The following is a 15,705-nucleotide window of genomic DNA, read 5'->3' on the forward strand; positions in this document are numbered from 1 at the left end:
TTTTGGGTTTTTTTTCTTATATAGGCTCCTATTACCCGCCACCCCCATCCCGATTTTTCACACTTGCTGTCTGGTCACCCTACTTTTAGGCAATGCTGCAGCTGCACTGCTAGTGCCATCAGTGTAAGCACTAGTGTAGTGCACACAGGCATTTGTGTGCACCTCGCCCCCTGGGGAACGGCCTCGCCTGGTCAGCACTCGAGTTGGCACCACTGGCGGTGTCTGTACCACTGCACCACTGCTGAAAAACAGCTCAGCGATTTCCCAGTGCCGAGAGCCCCAGCGAGAAACCTTTCTGTGTCCGTGGCACTTTGAATTGCAAGGGAGTTTACTTGCTATAGCTCTGCTGAGCTTTGCTTGCCATTGCTAGACTCTTGCTCGTCCAGTCCTAGGGCTCGATCCTGCACCCACTAAAGTCAATGGTAATGCTCCCCCTGACTCCCCTGGGGCAGGGTCAGTCAGGGGATCTCCTGACTTTATGCCCGCCTCTCCGGGGGTGACGCTGTCTGGGGTTGGGCAGCCTTTCCCTGAATCCGAAAATAGGCGATGCCTCCTGCACGTGGCATAAGGAAGCAGGGTTTGGTGTCAGAGGTAGCAGCACTTCTCTGTTAGTGGCAGAATGCTTCCAGGGGTCTCTCTGCAGCTAAAACCTGCTTCTCGCTCTCTAGGAGTTCCCTCTTCAGCCGAGAGTGCTTGGTTCTCTCAAGGAGTTGGAGCTGGTGCTCCTTGGCCAGGCAGCAGAAGCTAATCCTGCCAACTTCCTTCCCTCCTGGGCGGGACTGTGTATAGAATCATAGGGTGAGACAGGACCGCAAATGTCACCTCATCTAAACCCCTGCCAAGATGCAGGATTTGCTGCACCTCACTGCATCATCTGCAACTCTGTTACTGCACAGAGATAAATGAGTGAGTGCTGGTTGCCAAACATTGAATCGTAGGATTGGAAGGGAACTTGAGAGGTCATCTAGTGCAGCCCCCTGCACTCATGGCAGGACTAATTATCTAGATCATCCCTGACAGGTGTCTGTCTAACCTGCTCTTAAAAATCCCCAGTGATGGAGATTCCACAACCTCCCTAGGCCAATGGGAGCTGCAGGAAGTGGCGCGGGCTGTAGAGATGTGCTGGCCGCCGCTTCCAGCAGCTCCCACTGGCCGGGAACGGTGAACCACAGCCACTGGAGCTGCAGGGAGGTCATGCCTGCGGATGGGTAACATAAACAAACTGTCTCATGGGCCGTGTGCCGAAGGTTTCTGACTCCTGAGGTAGCGGGTGGGGCTTAGTCCATGAGATTGATTCCTTTCCTGACTGGAAAGACTCCCATTGATTTCAGTGGGCTTTGGCGTAGGCTCTGTGAAGAGACCTTCCTCTTATGTAGTATATTAACCTGTATGTAGTATAGTAGACTGACATTTAAAGCTCACACTCTTGTGATCGCTGGGCTCCACCACAGCCGCCGGCAGACTTCTGCTGAGGGAACCCTTCCTTTCTAGCCATTGTCAAAAATACAGTTGAGAGGAAGAGAAACGTTCCAGCAGCGAAATCTCTGGGAGCGTAGTTTTGGATCCAGATTTCTCTTTCAGCTTCCTGGATAAACTGTAGTTGTGATTAAAAAATAGTACATCTCGGGGTATGCTCTCCAAATCACTCATCAGTCCTGGACGTGATCAGTTACTGAGTCAACATCTCTCTGTTCACTTCCAATGTGCTTCAGAAACTGGGGGATTCATCATTCGTCAGGAAGAAGCTCTCCTCAACTGTTCTGAATTAGCTGTGACCTGCTGCACAAACATCTGTCACCCTTGCTGAAGCTAACACCAGTAGTAATGTGAACTGAACCAGGTGGAGCCAAATGCTGGCTCAGATAGTTCCCCTAGGAATCTCCGCCACAAGGAGCCAATCCTCGACCCCTCCCCTGGCCCAGACAAGTGGGAGATGCAGCCCTTCACATGAGAGGTGTGCAGGTGCTGGACCCCCTGATGCTCCAGCCGCCCACATCCGAGCTGCACAGCTTCCTCTGTTATCAGGGCTTTTGGAGCCCACAGAGGAGGGCAGCAGCAAGGTTTCACCTGGATAAATAAATCATGTACAGTCAAGTACTAAGGAACTGGAGGAATCAAGTTTACAAGGCCCTGCTGGAACTTTTAGGCGTTTGGCATGTCTCACATGGGGGCATTGTGATAAGGTTGAAACATTCCACTACAGCCTTATTGGAATGAGATGTTTCAATTTTGCATTTCAAAACGGCTTTGTTGAGAAATGTTTTGTTTTCATTATATTACAGATATAACACTGAAAAAAGTCAAAATCAGGCTGAAAGATTCAGATTTTATGGAAACCGAACATTTCTGTTGACCCCCCAAAAAATCTAAAATTTCCTTTTTCAGGAAATTCTAAATATGTTTGGTTTTGTTCCAGTTCAGAACAAAAACACATTTTAAAATGTCTGAATTTCTCACACAGCGGAAATTCCAAGTTTTCATTAGCTGTCATTGCCTTGGCAGTTAGAGCTGTCAGAAATATTTTGCCTCGTCCCTTGTTTTTTTTAAATTATTATTATTTTTGTTCTTGAGGCAGTTGGATGAGTTTTGCTAAAGGCCAGAGCAACGTGCTGCTTTTTGCTTCCTCTAACATGGTCTCATTGGAAGTGGAGCTGAAGCTCGGCTCTGAGATGCAAGCTTGCACTGTCCATTGGCTTCAGTTCCCGATGTGGTCACTACTAATGCAGCAGAGGGAATGTGGAAGGGGAAATAGGGCAGGGGGAACATGGAGGTAAAATGTCGTGATTGTGCTTCTCAATCACTAGGCAGAAATCACCAAGCTACCCTTTTAAGTTTTTGACCAGAAGCTGGGAATGGACGACAGGGGATGGATCACTTGATGATTATCTGTTCTGTCCATTCCATGGTCCATAAGGAGCAATGCATGGGCTGCCCCGAGAGAAGGCCCTTCCTGCCCATCAGAACTCTACCCTGGCTGTCTCTGGATCCTCAAGATAATGAAGAGCTGTTGCATTTGTGGGTGTGAGTTTTTCATGCCCTAATTGCACCCACAGGAAGGAGCTGGGCCTGCCCGGACCCTGCTGAAACCTGAAATACAAACCCAACCAAAGGAAGCCGACTGGCAGCTGTGCATTTCCTCTCCCAGAATTTTTTTGTCGTAAAGACTCCTTCATGTGGATCAAAATCTCCTATGTCCTCAGCACAGTCAGGGACGGGCCCAGAATTCTAGGCTGAAGAAGGGAACAGAACAAGTCCAATGGGGGAGAGGTTGTGTGTTTTTCTTTCAGCTAATAGTGACCTACCTGTTCACTGCGCAGTAGAAAAATCCTCACTTTGCTGGTTGCCTGGAAAGCTGCTGTGCTCATTACCCAGTTCTCTTGCGTGCATGTGCATCTTACACTATTGTTTGGTGTTCAGGTTACTCATTGGTGCACACACCATGGAACGACTGTTACACATTGCTGCTTTGGGAACTCATTTCATCTGAGTTGTAGCTGGCTTGGCAGGTAGCCGGACTGAAAGGGCAAATGTCATCATCTTTTGTCCAGTCAGGGAGTCCCAGCAGGATTCATAAAATGTAAATTGCAACTGCAACGTGATACACATCTTTTTTTTCCCCCCCTCCTTCCTTCCTGTTTTAGGTCAAATGTATTTTGAGGCCTGTATACTGTTGCTGGAGTTGAAGCTATTTTTGAAAGGACTGTGTCCCCTGGATCCCGGAGATATTTCCTACCCTGGGACGCAGCCTCTCACACATCTGTTGCTTGCAGCATGTTTTTGGACTTTGGGTCTTTATATGGGCTGTAGTTGTCAGGTGGGAGCTGGTGACTATCATCATGCTTTGAGTAATATCCTTTGCCTCCGTTGATACCTCCTTTTTCTGTGATGCTACTTTGGTGCAATAATTGCATTGCTCTGTTCTTTATTGACAATGCCAATCAAAAGTCATTTATTTAAATAAAAAAGAGCCATTTTTGAGCTCATGGTTTTAGCTGCTCTAGGTTGCGTTCTGAGATATTTCTTCATCTTTAGTTGCCCTCATAGAGCTTGCATTACAGCAATCATTGTACAGAATCTAATGACGTGTATCCCTACCAAATATTTTCCTGTTCTCCATGTCAGTCAAGCCAGACTGGCCACCACCTGTGCCACTTAACCCCTTCAGGGCTGGCGTTCACCCCCTCACATCCTGCTTTGTATCTTGTGTGCCTGTGTAGTTGAAGTCCTCAGCTTCTAGTGCCTGGGGACATGAACTGAGTGAGGATGTAGCTGGCAATGTACGTGCTGTTTGTGGGAAGAGTGACAGAGTGTCACCCTGGTACAGCTGGTGTGTTGTCATTTGGTTACCTGTATTTGAGACAGCCACAGCTCTGGGCATCACACTGGGTGTTTTGAATTAGACTTGTAGAAATTAGGGCTGGAAAAGACTTATGAAGTCACCTTGTTCGTCCATCTGCTAGTGTTTGTCATCGGCCTTGAGCTGATGAAAACTACGGTGGGCACCTGGTTGACTCTGAGGCATCAAGCTTGTTTAGCCTGAGATCTGACTGATGGAAGGAAGGAGGAGGGAGCTGCCATGTTTCCTTGGCTGGTACCCACCAGAAGTAACCAAGCCCTTTTATGCTGATGTTATTTGTGTGTGCACAAGCAGAGGGGAATGCAGGGTGTCCGGACCGGAGAAACCTACCTGCTATCTGGAACAGCCTTCCCGTATCCTGTCTCTCTCCATCACGTTTCCAATCTTGGCTGAAAGTAGCATTTTCTCCTTTGCCCTCGCCTCTGAATTCCCTTTCCCTCTGCCGTAACATGGTACCACTTTATTTAACTTTCTAAAGCGTTTTAGGATACAATTTGTACCCAAGGCGCTATAGGAAACGAAGCTGCCTAGTATTTAATTGAAATGTGTTGCTCCCAGTGATGGCAATGCCTGGGGTCTGTCATTAGTCATACTAATCTCGCTCTTGATGGATGGTACTGACTTGAATGGATTGCCTAAGAGTGCGTTGTACAATGCAAAATAATCAATCTGATATATTTGAAGATACGTACCAGTCTGTTTGCCTTCAAGCTGTGCAGAAACAAGTGCTTTGCTGAGTGTCTTGTAACTAAACAATAAAATTAAAATGCTGGCCCAATCCCGCAGAACACACATTGTCTAGAGATGGATAGATCTGGATGATGGGGATCATAACTTACCTTCTGGTTTTCTTTCTAAACACTTAACAGACAGACCAGGTAGGATATAAGCGGCTGCAGAGCAAAGGCATTGGAGGCTGAATAACGGTCCTGATTCAGCAACATATATATGGGCCTAGCATTCCTTCCTTAAAACATGAGCAGTCCCACTGAAGTCAATATTGAGGTGCTTATGAAGTTTAGCACATGCTTAAATACCTTGCTGAACCGGAGCCAAAGTTATAATGCTGTTAGCAGATGCTAAATAGGTTATTTAGTGGCCTGAATTTATTAAATCTGTCAGCAATATTCTAGGAAAAGTAATACCAGAAAAGAGAGCAGAGAAAGCATGAAAGGTGCCCAATTTCTGCTGGATCAGACCCCCTGAGAGCCGTGGGATCTGATGCACTGAGGGGGAATGTGGTTGCCTGGACTCTGACTCATAGCAGATGTGCCCAATTTACATTACAGCTTAATACCTTTGTTTTAAAATGTTATTTTGAGACAAATGTGTTAAAGCAGATGTTTCCAGTAAAACAAATATTTGTGTAATTTACAAACAACTTCCTGCTGCCAAAACTTATTAGAAAATGGGAGGAGGGGAGGGGGTTCTGCATACCAAAAAAAAAAAAAAAATTAAAAAAATCTAAAAATAAAATACATCCCGAGAATGCATTTCCACATGTTGGGTGAAAATAGCTCCAGCAGTTTGAGGAACGCTGAGAGAGAATAAGTGGTTTGAGAATGATTTATGGAAGCCTATTTAAAGACAACTATCCTGCAAGTGTGAATAAACATAAGGCAAATACCCACAGATTATACGCATTCAATAGCCCAAATCTTAATGTAAAAATGCTGAACCAGCTTCTGTTTTTCAGGGCAATCACAGAAAGGCAGCGTGGGATTTTCGAAGTCACTTACACACTTTTGAGAATTCCACCCCCGGTTTCTAAAACGCTTAATTTACTCTATTGAATTTCCACACGATTTCAGGCCCCTTACCAATTCAGTTGTGGCTAATGGCAGTCCGCTGTACCATCTCAGACTGATCTGACATGAAAATGAACCCTGGAGAGTTTCCTTGCCCATGCATTAAAACAGCCAGTAGGGGTAATCAACTGAGATTCCTTCCTGGGCACCTTGCTCCCCGTACCCAGCCCCACCCTGCGAGGGCTGCTTGGAGCCTGGGGGTGCCTTGGGGGCAGAAGGAATGGAGTGGGCCTTCCTTTGGACCTGAGATTCCCCATTAGCCTTTTGTAAAGCCGGGTTACAACCCTTTGCATTCCAGAAGGCCTTTGGCATCACACTGATGTATTGGGGGGAGGTGAGTCTGGTGGCTAAACTGCCTAGTGGTCAGAGTAGGGAGGAGGGATAGCTCAGTGGTTTGAGAGTTGGCCTGCTAAACCCAGGGTTATGAGCTCAGTCCTTGAGGGGGCCATCTGGGGCAAAATCAGCACTTGGTCCTGCTAGTGAAGGCAGGGGGCTGGACTCAATGACCTTTCAGGGTCCCTTCCAGTTCTAGGAGATAGGTATATCTCCATATATTATTTTTTAGATGATGGAGTGCTCCCCTCTATGTCACAAGACCAGGGAGTGAGGAGAGCTGGATTCCAATCCTAGCTGTGCCGCAGGCACTTTGGTTCATCTCTCTGTGTCTCAGCTTCCCGGTCTGTGAAACAGGGACAGCAGGACTTCCCTGCCTCCGCGGGCTGGCGTGCGGTGCATGGTGATTCATTCGGGCTTGGTAAATGAGTTGAGACTTGTGTGTGAGGGGTCTAGGTATCATCCTTGTGACCTTGGGTTTAGCTGTTCTGTTAATCTGATGGGTTTGGCATTTAGCCCCAAATCCTCTCCCCGGGGGCACATCCCACGTGTGAGCTGAGGGTCTCCTTGGGGGCTAGGGAGGAATTCTTCACTGTCTCTCCAGTCTCAGAGCTAAAGTAGCCTCTACAGCACATGCAGTTCCTCTCTTTCCCCACAGTGCATAGCATCAGCTCCCCCAGTCCTTCCCGTGTTCTTCCCCATGGCAAATAGAAGGGGGGGGATCTCCCTGGGAGACGGCACTCACTGCTGGAGCAGTTCACTCGTAAAGTGAAGCCGGCAGACCTCGCTCAGAGAGCGACCTGCACACTGCAAGCAGACATGTGCAGAGCATTCCTCAGAACAGCTGTGATCCCTCCCCCACGCAAATCTGCTTTTAGCCATCGCATAACTGGGGCTATGAGACCATTCCTCCGTCCGTCTCATTCTGCCTTTCCTGTGACCTGGTCCCCAGCCCTGGTGTGGGCATTCAGCCAGCCTGCCTCGCCTTTGTATTTCCCCTGCCTTGTTCTGTGGTGATGCCCATTCACCATTTCTCCCCACAGCTTGGGACCAAGTGCACCGCTGGGTTTAGAAGCCTCGTCATATCCACGGCATTTGGGCCCACCTTATGCCCTGCTTCCAGTGTCTGTTTACACCCAATGCCTGCAAGCTCAACATTCATGTTACATACAACTTGACACCTTCGTTAGTCTTGCCGGGTTTCCCAGGCCACAGCTGCCGTATGAGTAGTGGTTTTGGTAGCCACAAGAGCTAGCAAGCCCCTGGCCTTCCATTTCTCCATTGCACGGGTATTAATTGGGGCGCACACGTGTGAACCTAATCTCTTGTCAGCTGAGGAGCCAGTTATTTGTAGAGTCGAGCAGGCTGCCCATCTAAATCCATCATTGCTTAGCACCTGTGCCGCAGACACATGGCTCGGAGAAGACCCAATGTCATCCAAACAGGTGGAAATAAGGGTGGGCAGCCAACAACCCATAAATGAGCATTACTGGGAGAGGGGGCTCAGGCAGGAGGCTGGCTATCCTGAGCTGACTCGAATGGGAGCTGCCACCACGCACTTACCCTTGTTTGCTGATCTTAGGTAACAAAACAGCCTCGGTGCTGAATATCTCAGCCACTGTTTCTCCATCCCACTTCAGGATTAAATTCCATGTGGGTGGGGCCACCAGAGACGTGCCCTCGGAGACCACTGCCGTTGCAGAAGCACACGGGCTTGGCCACATGCAGCTGTGCGGATTCCCCTCCATACCGATTGTGACAGCCCAGGACAGGGTTAATCTGCAGGAGAGAGGTGGCACTGCCAGGTGTATGTGCATGATTTGAGACCTGCCTCCCACCTCAGGATGCTTCTCCGTGGTGCCTGTTCTGGAGTCCTGTGGAGTGACCTCTATGGATTTGGAACAGATCCTGAAATGGGGAAGAAAAACTCTGCCTGTTCCTTTCTCTTGGCCTGTGGCTTTTCTGGCATGAACATAGAAACAGTCACCAGCCAGAATGTGGCTGTCAGGACCCAGTGCATTGAGGAGTAGGGAAGACAGAGGCTGATTTGAAGGGCTTCTGTGGGCCTCATGGTGCCACCCTTGGCCAACACGGAAGCAGACTTTTTATTCAGCCCTTTAATGTTCACCATGATGATCCCCTAAACTCTCCCATACGTTGTCAGCAGCTCTTTGGGGTGGTCCGTGTAAGTGCTGGTGCAGAGGATGAAGTGCGCCGGCCGAGAAAGATGAATCTGGGAAGTGGGAATTACGCTTCTGAGTCATTCCCTTGTGTGTGTCGGTTTTTCCTTTGTTTTCAGGAGGACCTTTTTGCACAAAATGTTGAGTAAACAGGCTTTTCAGACACATGGCTACACAGGCTTGTGCAAAGGAGTTGAAAGCAGTCAAGGAAGAGATGCCTCCTTTGGAAAACAATTCGTAGGACTCCTGCATACTATTCCCAGTTCTGCCCTGGGCAAATCACTTATTGCAATCTCTTCCTGCCTCACTTTAAACCAGCTGTAGCTGGAGGGCAGTGGATGGCACCTACCTCTTATCCAGCACTTTTCATCCATAGATCTCAAAGTCTTCAAAATGGAGGTTAGTGTCATTATGGAAACAGGCACAGAGAGGGATGGGACTAGCCAAAGGACTCCATCCACTGTTCTTTTTTGTGGGAGGCTGTTACTTAATGTTTGCAGAGGGCTTTGAGATGGTCGGCTGAAAGGCAGTATTGTAAAGGCAAAGCAATATTATTATTATGTTTCAAAGCCACAATGTAGATAGTTGTCTATGAAAATCGTTATAATTGGGTGACAGCCGCATCTCGGTGCACACTGGCCATGCCTGTAATACGGTGTGGTGCAGTTTGTTGCAGCACGTATCAAAGCTCAAGGTTTCCCGCGAGTGCAGAAGGTACAGTTAAGAAAGGAGCATTGTATTTATTCGTTAAAGAGCTCAGAGAAATATAGAGGGGAAGGGATGAAATAAAACAGCAAAGCACTTTGAGGACAGATGAAGGTTATAAGAAGACACAAGTGACATGCAAAATCAACCTGCCTTATTCCAGCCTGGAGTGAATTGTAAGCCAAGCGCTGTACCCCTCACACTGGAAGTAATCGTGCTTTTTAGGGGATACGGGCATAGAGCGGCAGTATTGTCCAGTGGCTAGAACACTGGCCTGGGAGTCAGGAGGCCTGGAATCTACTCCCACCTTAATCTCTGTGTAAACCTGGGCAAATTACATCCCTTCTCCATGCCTCACTTTCCTATCTGTAAAATGGTGATGAGGATTCTTCCCTTTATAAAGCGCTTAGGAATCTGTGGATGAAAAGCACTAGACCGTGGTGGGGGTTAGGCCAGTTATTTCAGTATCGTCTCCCATTTGGGCTGCCTGGTGTCCAGCAGCTGTATGACCTGGAAGCAGGGTAACCCGGCGGTGGCGTGTCTGTCAGTAGATCTTGGAGTGAAGTGTAAAGGCGTTGAGTCTGCTGGAATAAGTGCTCATTGACGCCTGGGTCTGAGTGTGAACGGCTACTGGAGTAAAACTCAGGGGACCCCGTGCACAAACAACGCTGCATTGCTAAGTAAATGGAGCTGCCGCCACATTACAGAGACCTGGCTCCTGCAGAAACCTTCCATTCCTTGGTTTTGTTCTTTCTGCCATGCCTTGTAATAGGGCTGCAAAGAGAGGGCCCGATCCTGTGGGCGTGGAAGGCAATAGCAAAATGCTGGGCGCAGGATTGGGCCCAGATGTTTTATGTTTCAAAAGCTGCCATGTGGCATTTCCGAATAGGAGCTCGTATAACGCCCCAAGTCAGACTCTGCTTCTTCACCACAGGAAGATGCTGCTGCTGCTTTCCTGGCTGTCTCTGTGCCCATCACTTGAAGATTCTTCCTGCCACCTCTCCGCTCTCCCAATCCGGCAGGCTGCTCCACACTGGCCCAGGGATTCCCTGTGTGGACCAGCTTGCAGGATCAGGGCCCAAGTTTCACCTGAGCAGGCCTAAGACACAACTGGGCTGATCCTGTGCCTGGGAGTTTTGTCCATTGACTTCAGTGGCTGCAAGTATTCCCTAGCCCATACTGAGATGGGAGTCTGAACAAAGGAGCCGGTGAGTGTCATAGAGAGAGGCAGTTAACTATGCCCACGTGTGCTCCAAGATCCCTGCGTGGAGGGAACCCCCTCGATGTGGCTCCCCACCGCCGCTCCCACACACAGACAGGGGGCCCGCCATCTCTGGGGCCGCGTCCTCCTCCGCTGGGCGACGCAGGGTGCGTGGAGGAATTCACGCTCAGCGTGCTCCCTGGCGACCTCCAGAGGTGCTGTGCTGGCAAGGTGCTTCCAAACCCAGCCACTGCAGGTATCCCCCCACCCTGTCCCCAGAGAGGAGAAATGCACAAGGCATCCCTTGATGACACATTCTGACCGTTCTCCCTAAGGTCCCTAGCCCCTCTGCTGGACTAGTGAAGTTTGTCAAGGCGGGTGGGTCTGTACTGCACTTTGGTCTTCAGAATATCTACTAGAGGGTCGCCAAGGCTGCAGAGAGCTTCTCTAGGAGCCTCTCCTTGAGTCTGTCATTTCCCTCCCTTCGTAAGGACTCCCCATATATTATTTGTCCAGTGAGGGCCTGGTCTGGTTACTCCTTCCAACCACTATTACCAGTCTGGCGGCCAGCCTGGCAAATTGGAGTCGGGACTTTGAGCCTAATGCAGAGCAATCTCCCTTGCTGCCCAGGAAGGAGTGAGTAGGGAACAACTCCATCTGCTTTCCAGTTATTTCTCTGCAGGGTTTTGTAATGTGGTCCCCAAATGTTTTTATTTTGCATCCGTCCATTCAAACAAAGGGACATAATTACCAATAGCCCTTCTGCACTGGCCTAATACTATATTGCTCCTCAAAGGTTATGTAAACTGGAAAAAAAAATATTGTATGCTCTGAGATTTTACTGATAGGTTTAAGTGCAGCCAGAAAGAATTTATTGTTTGTTTGATTTTTTTTCAGTTGTCTGTACAGCTTTCCCTTTGCTAGACTTCATAAAGATCATCATTTTTGTGGGTGTTAAACATCGAGGAGAAGAGAACAGATTGCATGGACTTACAGTTCTAATGCAATCAACTGACATTCTGTAAAGGCGATGCTTTTACAAAGCCTTTTCCATTTGGTCTCTTGTTCATAAGTTCTGAGGTATAAAATTAAATGTTAGACAGAATCTTTATATGACACACAATATACAGATCATTACACAAGCTACACATTTTGTCACTTTGGTGTGATCCACTAACATTTGACAGTGCTTGCCACGGAGCAGTAACAGAAAGAAATTAATGTTTTACAAGTGTAAATGTTTTATTCCACATGAGTCAGTGAGGATATTTTGAAGGGGAAGAAATGTAAATAGAATGAAATTCTTAAGCAAGATTATTGATATGACAGGACTAAAGAGCTTGAGATTCTGTGAAAAGTGCCTCTTTTCATCCCTTTAATAAGTCCATTACTTGCACTCGGGAATATTTTAAGGCCCTTTTCATGCTGAATCTAGAGTTGAGCATGCTTTGCATTTCAAGCTTTGTCTATGAATCAGTAGAAGCCAAAGTTATTTCTGCTTTAAAATAACAGGAGCAGGGAACAGCTAATCTCTTTTCATTCTGAGTCCTTACATTATTTTACTGGACAGAGTTTGTGTTGGCTACAAAACAGGGCATTCACCAAATCTATGAGAAGGAATTTAGGGTAAGAATGAAGCCTAGATTGCAGTATGCATAAAGACTCCTTTTCCTACGGCCATTAAGAAATTCCAAATCTGCGCTATTTTGAATAGTGACATTAAATTAGCCTTGCTAATTTCAGTAATTCAAGCTGATAGCTGAGTTTACAAATCTACCAGATGAGACATTCACATAATTACAATCTGAATGTGCTTTTCAACTAAGGTGAGTTGATACCAAAAAAAAAAAAAAAAAAAAAAGGAAAAATACTCTCTCTGTTCTGCCTTTTGAGATTAGTATCTCTAAAGAGCAGTTACATGGCTGTGCTACATCAATAAGACATTTCCTATAGCAGGCTGCTAATTCATTTTTCCTGTAACATGTAGGTGCTAGAACACGAGACAAAATTTTTCACTGTCTTGGTTTTTTTTGGTCATATTTATTCTTCCAGCAGGACATTGATTCTGCTTTTGTTGGTGGTTTTTGGTTCACTTTTTAATTGTGCACTTTTAGGTAATGACTTTGGGGGCTTTTTCATGGGCAAGAAACATTCTTTGACGGATGAATTAGTGGAAGACCTGGTGGTGTGACAATGAAAAGCAGTTCAAAGCCCAAGAAAAAGAAAAAGGGGTGTTTTGTAGGGCTGGAAATTCACGGCATGCTGGAGGAATCTGCAGAGTAAATTTTCAACACCATATGGGAGGTGCTCACAGAACTTTCATCAAAAGATAGGAAAATTATACACTTTATTTGAAAGGGTGTTAATTTTATTAGACTAGTAGACTAGCTAATTTAGGAATTAGGATTTTGTGTCAAACATAACTCCAGCTGAAAGATTCATAAAACTATCCATTTGAATCTACATCTGAGTATTATAATTCTTATTCTGGGAGCAGTACGCAAGGTAATCTAAACCCTGCATAGAACACGCATAGATGGCCGCATAATTACTGTTACTAGAGTTTCCATTGCATGGGAAATTCTGACACTTCAACAAATTTTGATTCCAAATGGAATGAAAAGTTGAAATATCCTGTGAAATGAAAATTCCACCCCAAAATTTATTCTGGACCATCGAGACATTTTGTTTAACTTTTATATTATAATGATATTAATAAAATTAATAATTTAATATGAATCTAAACTGTAAAGCTGAAGTGAAACACATTCACTTTTTGTAGCTCAAAATTTAGTTGAAATCACTGTGCTCCTGTGAACTGTTTCAGTTTTATTGAAATCTCTTTTTTGATGGAAAACTGATTGAACATGTTTTGACCAGCTCTGTTAGCCTGCGCTATCTCTGTGTTCACAAAACAAAAGCGCCTCACTGCTTCTTCACTTGAAATGGGGTTAAACATTTAGATACGAGGATGGCAGCACCAAAAACATGCCAGGAGAAGTTTAGAAAACTGGCAGGCATTAAAGAGCTCTTCCAAGTGTAAGGAGACTTCAGTATGAACCAAAAGCAGTCTGTTCAAAGGCTCAACAAATGAAGCATTCCAGATGATGTCCTCCTCTGTGCTCAGAGCTCGGTTCACTTAGGGCTTGTCTACACTACAGGACTATTTCGAATCTACTTAAGTCGAATTTGTGGATTCGACCTTAATAAGTCGAATTTGTGTATCCATACTAAATACACAAATTCGAACTTCTGAGTCCACATTCACGGGGCCAGCTTCGACTTTGGAAGCGGTGCACTGTGGGAAGCTATCCCACAGTTCCCGCACTCCCGCTGCCCATTGAATTAGGGATTTCCCCAATGCATGCTGGGGGAAAAATGTGTCGCCATTGAACCGTCAATCCCGCCTCCTCTCTTCCTTGAAAGCGCCGAAATCTGTTCGCGCCCTTCTCTGGTCGGTTACAGCGCGGACGCCACAGCACTGCGAGCATGGAGCCCGCTGCGATCATCGCTGCACTTATGGCCGTTGTCAACTCCTCGCACGTTATCGTCCACCTCTTCCACAGTCAGATGCTGAGAAACCGGGCGAGGAGGCTCCGGCAGCACGGTGAGGAGAGTGGCGCAGACCTCTCAGAAAGCAGGGTACGCCGGGCAGTGGAGATCATGGTGGCAATGGGTCAAGTTCATGGTGTGGAACGGCGATTCTGGGCCCGGGAAACAAGCACAGACTGGTGGGACCGCATAGTGCTGCAGGTCTGGGATGACACAGAGTGGCTGCGAAACTTCAGGATGCGTAAGGACACTTTCCTTGAACTGTGTGACTTGCTGTCCCCTGCCCTGAAGCGCCAGGACACAAGGATGCGAGCAGCCCTGACTGTGCAGAAGCGAGTGGCCATAGCCCTCTGGAAACTTGCCACGCCAGACAGCTACCGGTCAGTAGCGAACCACTTTGGCGTGGGCAAATCTACCGTGGGGATTGCTGTCATTCAAGTAGCCCACGCAATCGTTGAGCAACTGCTCTCAAAGGTAGTGACTGTCGGAAATGTCCAGGTCATCATAGATGGCTTCGCGCGATGGGATTCCCAAACTGCGGTGGGGCTATAGATGGGACTCACATCCCTATCCTGGCACCAGCCCACCAGGCCAGCGAGTACATTAACCGAAAGGGCTACTTTTCAATGGTGCTGCAAGCTGTGGTGGACCATAGGGGACGTTTACCAACATCAACGTCGGGTGGGCGGGCAAGGTTCATGACGCGCGTGTGTTCAGGAACTCTGGTCTGTTTAGACGCCTCCAGGCAGGCACTTTCTTCCCGGACCACAAAATAACGGTTGGGGATGTGCAGATGCCTACAGTGATCCTCGGGACCCGGCCTACCCGCTAATGCCCTGGCTCATGAAGCCCTATACAGGCGCCTTGGACACTGAAAAGGAACTCTTCAACTACCGGCTGAGCAAGTGCAGAATGGTGGTGGAGTGTGCTTCGGACGTCTCAAGGGAGATGGCGGACCTTACTGACTCGCTCGGACATCAGCGAAAAGAATATCCCCGAAGTTATTGCTGCTAGCTGTGTGCTCCACAATCTCTGAGAGAGCAAGGGCGAGACCTTCTTGGACTCTTGGGAGGTTGAGGCAAATCGCCTCGCTGCTGATTATGAACAGCCAGACACCGTGCTGAGAGAATATCCCAGCGGAAGCGATATGCATCAGGAGGCGTTGACAGCGAGTTTCCTCGCAGAGCAGGGTAACCTGTGACTGTCCACTTGATTTTAAGAGAGCCTGATCATAAACCAAGTTTTCCCCACTTCCCAAGGACGTTTTAAAACTAAGGACATGTTTTAGTAATTAATAATAAATCTTTCGTTGACTTTGCATTTCTGTTTCTTCGTTGAAACATGGAAGCATTCTGTGCTGGTTAAGGTGTGCACTGATGGGTGGGTTTGCAGGAAGGGGCGGGTGCCGTCCTTGGATAGGGGTTACCATGACGGCTGTGGGTTTGGGCGTTGGAAGGTGAGGGTGTGGGGAAGGGTGAGTATCTGCCCCTGGATGAGGTCTCTTTTTGGGGCTCGGGGCACCGGGAGGATCGTGACTACGGTCCAAATGCATGTGAAGGGAAGCCTGCC

The 15,705-nt window shown here is 47.5% G+C and overlaps 1 protein-coding gene across 2 annotated transcripts in view; it reads left to right on the forward strand.

Moving 5' to 3' along the window:
* The window catches only part of GPC3 (glypican 3), a 257,485-nt gene that overhangs the window by 218,958 nt on the left and 22,822 nt on the right, over nucleotides 1–15,705 (forward strand). The window lies entirely within an intron of this gene.

Source organism: Mauremys reevesii, linkage group 9 (genome assembly GCF_016161935.1).
Source record: "Mauremys reevesii isolate NIE-2019 linkage group 9, ASM1616193v1, whole genome shotgun sequence".
Lineage (NCBI taxonomy): Eukaryota > Metazoa > Chordata > Testudines > Geoemydidae > Mauremys > Mauremys reevesii.